A 7,182-nucleotide genomic window follows, 5' to 3' on the forward strand; every position below is an offset into this window, starting at 1 on the left:
TTAGGCACTATGGGTAAGAACTTGGGTGTGGTTGCCTAGGTGATTACCAGGATTCCAAGGTGGGCTTTGTCCTGCTGCCTGGCAAGTCAGGTGGGAGGGGAGACACCCAGGGTTTGGCTTGGTCAAAGCTACTCTCACAAAAACTGACTGTGGGTCAACTCTGTTGTTGTGAACTAGAGCCATGACACTTTCTCTGGGGAAGAGGTGCTTCCCATCTGATCTGCTCCACAACCTGCCTAGCAGAAGGGCCTCAGAGCCCTGCAGGTTCACAGTGAGTGGGGCCCTCTCAGGTACTGCCTGTGTAATTAGTGCCCTTCCCCAGGCCACACGAGGGACACTCAGTGGAGTGGAAGTTACTATTGCTGCCACATCAAATGGCTCTCCATCAGGTTCTGACTTGTGTGTGATTCTGGGTGTGCTGTGTGGTATGTTGGCATCAGGCCCATGCTAGGAAATAGAACTGTGAAATTTTATCCTTTCTAGACAGTCTGGTGAATCTTGGTGGCAACAAAGCCATACCATATCCTTTTGCCTTTTTAGAATGTATTTATCACTACTAACTTTATAAATAATGCCAGTGCTGCATTCAGCAGCACCAGAAAGACCTCCTACTCTTAATGATACCTTCCTTACAAGGAGAGATGGTTTATGTATCTATGTATGTATGTATGTATGTATGTATGTATGTATGTATGTATGTATGTATGTATGTATCTATCTATCTATCTATCTATCTATCTATCTATCTATCTATCTATCATCTACCATCTATCTGTCTGTCTCAGTGAGAAAAAACTGTTCTGAGAAGCGCAGGGTCTTATGGAACAGATAGCAAATGGAATACCTATCAAGTGCAGAATTTATACCTGGTGCCGGTTGGTGGTGGCAGAGGCCAGGTATTAATGCTTCCTTCTCTTCCTTTTGAGTTTCATCTTAATAGTGCAATTCAGGACCTTCAGGCTCTCCATTTCAGGAAGAGGCAGCATGGAAGTGGTGCTTGCTGAGATATTTGCCTTTGTCTCTCCAAAGCCTAATGGGAGGCAAATGAGTGGAGTGCAAGACTTGCCCTGAAGGAGAAAGAAGAATCTCCACAGGATCAGGTTGTGTAGTTCAGTAGCCTTTCTCTCTGAAGACACCACGGAGTTTCTGAACCTTATTATTAATAGTACATGGAATGTTGTCCTTGGTTTCTTCTTGGTACTTAGTAATTATTTTTTAAAATTATCTTTACATAGTTGTACAAAGGAGTTGCCATTCAACAAAGAAATTTATGAATCCTGACCAAATCCTTTGCAAAAAGAAAATGTCTAAACTTTGAGCTGTGTTGAACATTTCTTCCACTAGAGAGCAGCAAAGACTCATGAAGCAATAGTTCTGCTATGAGGTTTGGAGTATCATTTCAAGGGAAAATTGGGGAAAAATGCATTTGCCATTAGTTTAAAAAATTTGCTGATATAAATTAAACTTTAATAATGCGTTAAGTTTAGTAAAGGAAATCGTGTTAGATTGCAGCACAATTTTCTTATGGTATTTTTTTATTGACATTTATTACTTGTTTTCTTTATTTCTGAAATGAACATTCAATTCTGTGTTAGATACTATGTTATTCTTGAGAATATAAGGCATAATTTCTGTGTCAGAAAACCTTGTTTTATAATTTTTGAAGTCATCGTTAAAATGAAGACTTATCTTGGTGCAATGTCAGACTGTTTCTCACAGAGTTTAAGAAAACACCACCAACGGCAGGGAGTGGCACCTGACCCTCCAGCTCTCATGGTGAGTCTTGGAGGAGATGAGCTCTTGTGAGCCTTAACTGCTGCTCTTGTAAGTAATCAAATGCTTTGTCTCTGATCCAGGAATCTCAGGTAGAACCTAACTTGTTAAGCACATAAGCCCTCATATAAGACTGTGAGGTTAGACCTCACAGTCTTCATGATTCTGGAATGCTAGCTGCCTTTGGAAAGTGGGAAGGTCATCTAGACCGTGTCAAAGGAAACTGAGTGGGGCAGAGGAGCCCTCTGAGTGGGTTTTTTTTTCTGATTCTGACCCTTTTTTTTTTGCTCACTTTTTAACTCTTTAAGAAACAATGTATCTATTATTTTACACAAGTGCTTTCATAGTTCATGGCTATATGGTTCTTACTGTGGAGGGGAAGGCCTTGGTTTAAAGAAAGATTACACATTCTCAGATCTGAGCATGAGCTCTAATTTGGTGGTGCATGCGTGCATGCATGTGTGCGTGCATGCATGTGTGTGCATGCATGTTTGCATGTGTGAGAGAGGGAGAGGAAAGACAGCCACAGAGATAGATCAATATAACTTTCTATCATCACTTTAAAACAACCATTTTCTTTGAGCTTTTTCTTTAGCTTATTTTAAAGTGGCATTAGTGTTTCCTAACTTCATAATGAGGCGGGTGGTGGAAAACTTACTTTCAGTATTTCAGGGCCTCTTCTTTTTTTTTTTTTTTTGCCAGTCCTGGGCTTGGGCTCAGGGCCTGAGCACTGTCCTTGGACTTTCTCAAGGCTAGAGCTCTACCACCTGAGCCTCAGCACCACTTCCGGAGGAATCAAACCTGGGTTTTCATGCATGCTAGGCAAGCACTTTAACCACTAGGCCAAACTCCCGGCCCCAGGGCCTCTTCTTTTATGTGGTGTTAAAAATAGAGCTGCCATGGGGCTGGGAGTTTGTCCTAGTGGTAGAGTGCTTGCCTAGCATGCACGAAGATCCAGGTTCAATTCTTTGGTACCACATACTTAGAAAAAGCCAGAAGTGGTGCTGAGGCTCAAGTGGTAGAGTTCTAGCCTTGAGAAAAATCCAAGGACAGTGCTCAGGCCCTGAGCTTTAGCCTAGGACTGGCAAAAAAAAATAGAGCTGCTTTTTTCTCGGATTTTCTGCTTTTGCTCACCTATCTGCCTGTGGGGTCAATAGGCTTGTTCCTTTCATCCTCCTCTGCGCAGTTTTCCTTGCTCCCAGTGGCTTCTCTTCATTGCTCCCACTCCTAGCTCTAATACTGTGGGCATTGCATTCTTGGAAGACACGAGCATCCTCCACATGAGACAGAAAGATGCTTCTCTCCTTTTCCCAGAAAATAAGAGGTATGGCTTCACACAGCTAAGTAGTTTGCTTCCACTCATCTGTATTTGGCAGTTTATAGGACCATTTTGTTTGTTTGTTGATAGTACCACGGTTTAAACTCAGAGTCTGATGATAGTTCGAGGTACTCTGCCACTTGAACCACATTTTCAGCCTGTTTTGCTTTATTTTTCACATAGGGTTTCAGGCTATCCTCCAGCTGGCCTCGAAGTGAGATCTTCCTTTCTAGACCTTCTGTATGATTCAAATTACAGGCACTTAGCACTGTGTCCTGCTGACTTTTAAGTTCTTGCCTTTAGCCTAAGCTATCTCCCAACCATGATTCTCCTATCTCTGTCTCCCAGTCACTTACAACTATTACCTACAACTATCCATACCATTCTCTTGACCAGTCCTGCCAGGTGGGATTCCCAATAAGACAGTTTGCTTTGTGAAAATGTCCCTTAAAATGTGTTAGAATTGTTTCTTGGTTGTATTTATGCTACCTTCTATTCTTAATTTCATGTCTTTCTCAGAAGTGATCATGTTGATTAGTTGGATGAATAAATAATCTTAGATGTTCTATTTTTACAATGAATTATTCATCTATTTATTTCAGGTTAACTATTCTTTGGGGCCTATTATTTGCACCTAGCCCTATGAGACAGACACAAGAGACAGGAAGAGAAATGAGACACAGAGCCCACACTACAGGAGCTGTGGCAGATACATCTGTTTGCTAGCATTAGGGAATCTGTCCCCAAATGAAGAGAAAGACAGAAGAGAAGGACGTTAATTCCAAATAACAAGAAGAAACATAGAATTTCACGATCACCAAAGTCTTTAGAAAATATCTAGAAAACTTGAATAGAAAGCAATGAATGCTCTTAAATTTCATGTTAACACAGAGGGAAATAAACATAAAAATAGAAGTGAAAGAAATAGAAAAGAATAAGAGAGAACCAAATGGCTGAAAAATGGAACTATGAGGATGAAAAGTGAGTCAAAAATAAATAATGATGATTGTCTCTCTCTATGCTTTGGCGAATAATCAGATGTTGCAATAAGAAAAGATGAAACAAGTTAGGGACTAGTAAAAGTTAGAAACATTGAATATCTATCATTGAAAAGCACATATATATTGGCAGCATGGAAACATATATATAATAAATATAATATATAATAAAACACATAATGTATAATATATAAAATATTTATATATAAATCAATGCCTCATATATATTTAAAACCCAGCAAATATTACCCAAACTTATGACTTAACTTTTTTTAGTAGAAGGAAAATCATTAATATATGAATAGATTTTTTTTTGGTCTGGAGGGAAGTAGTTAAGCTGGAATATAAAGCAACTGTTGCCCTAGGTATGGTCTATCTTCCTTTTAAAGATGCAAATTAAGCATGGACTTTCAAATGCTACTTAGGGTAGGAAAGTTACAATTAGTTGCAATAATAATTGTGCTCTATGGGTCTTGCTTTGTTTTATAGTGGCTTTAATTAAAGGCCTAGTGATGTCGGAAAGTCACATTAATTATTCATCTGCAAACATTTACATAGACTTCCCTGTTCCCCTTCAATAAATTATCAACTTCACATCTCCATAATTTAATCAAAATTGCTAAAAATATACCATCTTCAGTTTCAGCCCCTCCTCTCTGGTCTTTATCTCTCCAGGGTTATTTGCAGTTAGAAAAGATGTCCCACTGTTAGTAAGAAAGGAGAGAAGAAAATTTGTCTGCAAGAAACCGTGCAGCTCTTAGTTACTTTTTCCCCACACTGTCTTATTGATTGGTAGGGAGCTGTGATTTGCAAATGTCCATAATTTTTTTTTCAGAGCAAAATGAGAGGTACCATAAACTCTTGCTATTCTTAAAAACCACATGGTTCTGAATCTATTAATAGAAACATAATATTCAGGAATACAGGGACAATTTCCCCCATAATGCTCAGTATGTGAAGAATCAAAGCTTCAACTACTAAGTATAGAAAATCCATGAAAAGGGAAACTTTCAGGGGCTAGAGATAAGAAGCAAGACTAAGCAAGGTTAGAGAGTCATATGTAAAATTAAAAATGCCATTTATGAAAAAAAAACTTTTTCAAGGGACAGATGTGCACTTTGATAGGTAAGCAGTTACTCTATTGCTCTGAAATTTGACTTTTTAGAGGTACATTGGAAGCTGGTTAAATTCAAGGAGTCTTGAAAAGTAGTGATGAGGAAAACAGATTCTGGAGTCAGCAAGACTAGAGTTCAAATTTTACCTTCCCCACTAGGGCTCCAATTCTTTTGAGCTTTTAAAGTCTTAGTACTTAGTGTTTTCCTAGTTGGTCATTTGATTACAGAACAAGACCAAACTCAATATAATGGAGTTGCTGTCAGGAAATAGTGAACTAGCCTGTCTCTATAGAGATTGGAAAGACTTTTCAGCATTTCTTACCTCCAGTGTTCTAGTTTCTCTTCTTTCTTTTTTTAAATATATTTTTTTATTATAATTAATAGAAGGGTTACATTATATTCACCAGGTAGAAGGTACATTACTTAATCAATATTGCTACCCCTTCTCATGTTTTTGTCCCCATTTCTCTCCACCACCCTCTCCCCTCATCTTGTTTTCCCCCTTCCCTATCCTATTTCAAATAAACATATATACAATATATCAGATAACAAGATAAGATACTGTAACAATATGAGATAACCAAGGAACACCGAAAGAGATGAGAAATAACATAGTACATTAAGAACAACAATCACATATTATATGGCTCTTGTTTCTATATCCTGGAGGTCCTTTCATTTAGGGTCATCCTATATGGCTATGTATCTAGGTTTTGCTCTATTGTAAACCTCTGCTAGGAGAGTCCAAGGTTTCTACTGATTATGACAAATGAGGGAAACCATTGAGCCTATGTTCCTTTGAGTCTGGCTTACTTCACTTAATATGATTTTTTCTAAGTCTTTTCATTTCCTTATAAATGGGGTGATGTCATTCTTTCTGATGGCAGCATAGAATTCCATTGTGTATAAATACCACATCTTGTTGATCCACTCATCAACTGAGAGCATCTGGGTTGGTTCCATATCTTTGCTATGGTAAATAGTGCTGCAATGAACATCATTGTGCTAGTGAATTTAATATGCCCTTGTTTCTGAATGATTGGGTAAATGCCAAGTAGTGGAATTGCTGAGTCATAGGGGAGTTCTATGTTTAGTCTTTTGAGGAACTGCCATACTGCTTTCCATAGTGGTTGTTATTACATCTGTTGTTATTACATTTCTTGATTTTAGCCATTCTAACTGGAGTGAGGTGGAATCTCAGAGCTGTTTTATTTGCATTTCTTTTATGGCCATTCTTATTTTTATTTAGAGAAGTCTCTCTTTAAGTCTTTGGCTCATCTTTTAATGGGATGGTTGTTTCTTTGGAAATTAGTTTTGGAGTGATTCAAATTTTTTATTAAAGAATTTATTAACATTGATGTTTGTATCATATGGAGAGATTCAATTTTCTGAGCTGTTGATATATTTTAGATATGAGGCCTTTGTCTGTTGTATGGTTAGTGAAGATCTTATCCCTCTCTGTGGGCTTTCTTTTTTTTTTATAATTTTTATTGTGATTAATAGAAGGGTTACATTATATTCACCAGATGGAAGGTGCATAACTTCACAAACATTGATACCCTTTCTCATGACATGGTCCCCATTTCCCTCCCCCCCTCCCTCCCCCCCCCCCCCGCTAATCTTGATTTCCCCCCTTCCCAATCCAATTTCAAATAACCAATTAAGCACATATAAAATATATCAGATAACAAGGTGAAATATTATAACAATATGAGATAACCAAAGGATGGCAAAAAAGATGAGAGATAACATAGTACATTAAGGACAACAGTCACTCATTATATGGCTTTTGTTTCCTTATCCTGGAGGTCCTTACATTTAGTGTTGTACTATTTGGCCTAATGTCTCTAGATTTTGTTCCATTGTAAATCTCTGCTAGGAGAGCCCAAGGTTTCTATTGATTCTGACAAATGAGGGAGACTATTGAGCCTATGTTCCCTTGAGTCTGGCTTACTTCACTTAATAGGATTTTTTCTAA

At 38.1% G+C, this 7,182-nt stretch overlaps 1 long non-coding RNA gene across 1 annotated transcript; it reads left to right on the forward strand.

Moving 5' to 3' along the window:
• The first annotated feature begins 945 nt into the window (after positions 1-945).
• LOC150069304 (uncharacterized) lies at positions 946-4,157 on the forward strand. Its single transcript, XR_016535370.1, has 4 exons — positions 946-1,100; positions 1,236-1,776; positions 2,960-3,097; positions 3,694-4,157. It is a non-coding gene; the product is annotated as an uncharacterized LOC150069304 (long non-coding RNA).
• Positions 4,158-7,182: the final 3,025 nt, after the last annotated feature.

This window comes from Megascapheus bottae, chromosome 1 (assembly GCF_031878675.1).
Source record: "Megascapheus bottae isolate mThoBot1 chromosome 1, mThoBot2.hap1, whole genome shotgun sequence".
NCBI classification, from domain to species: domain Eukaryota; kingdom Metazoa; phylum Chordata; class Mammalia; order Rodentia; family Geomyidae; genus Megascapheus; species Megascapheus bottae.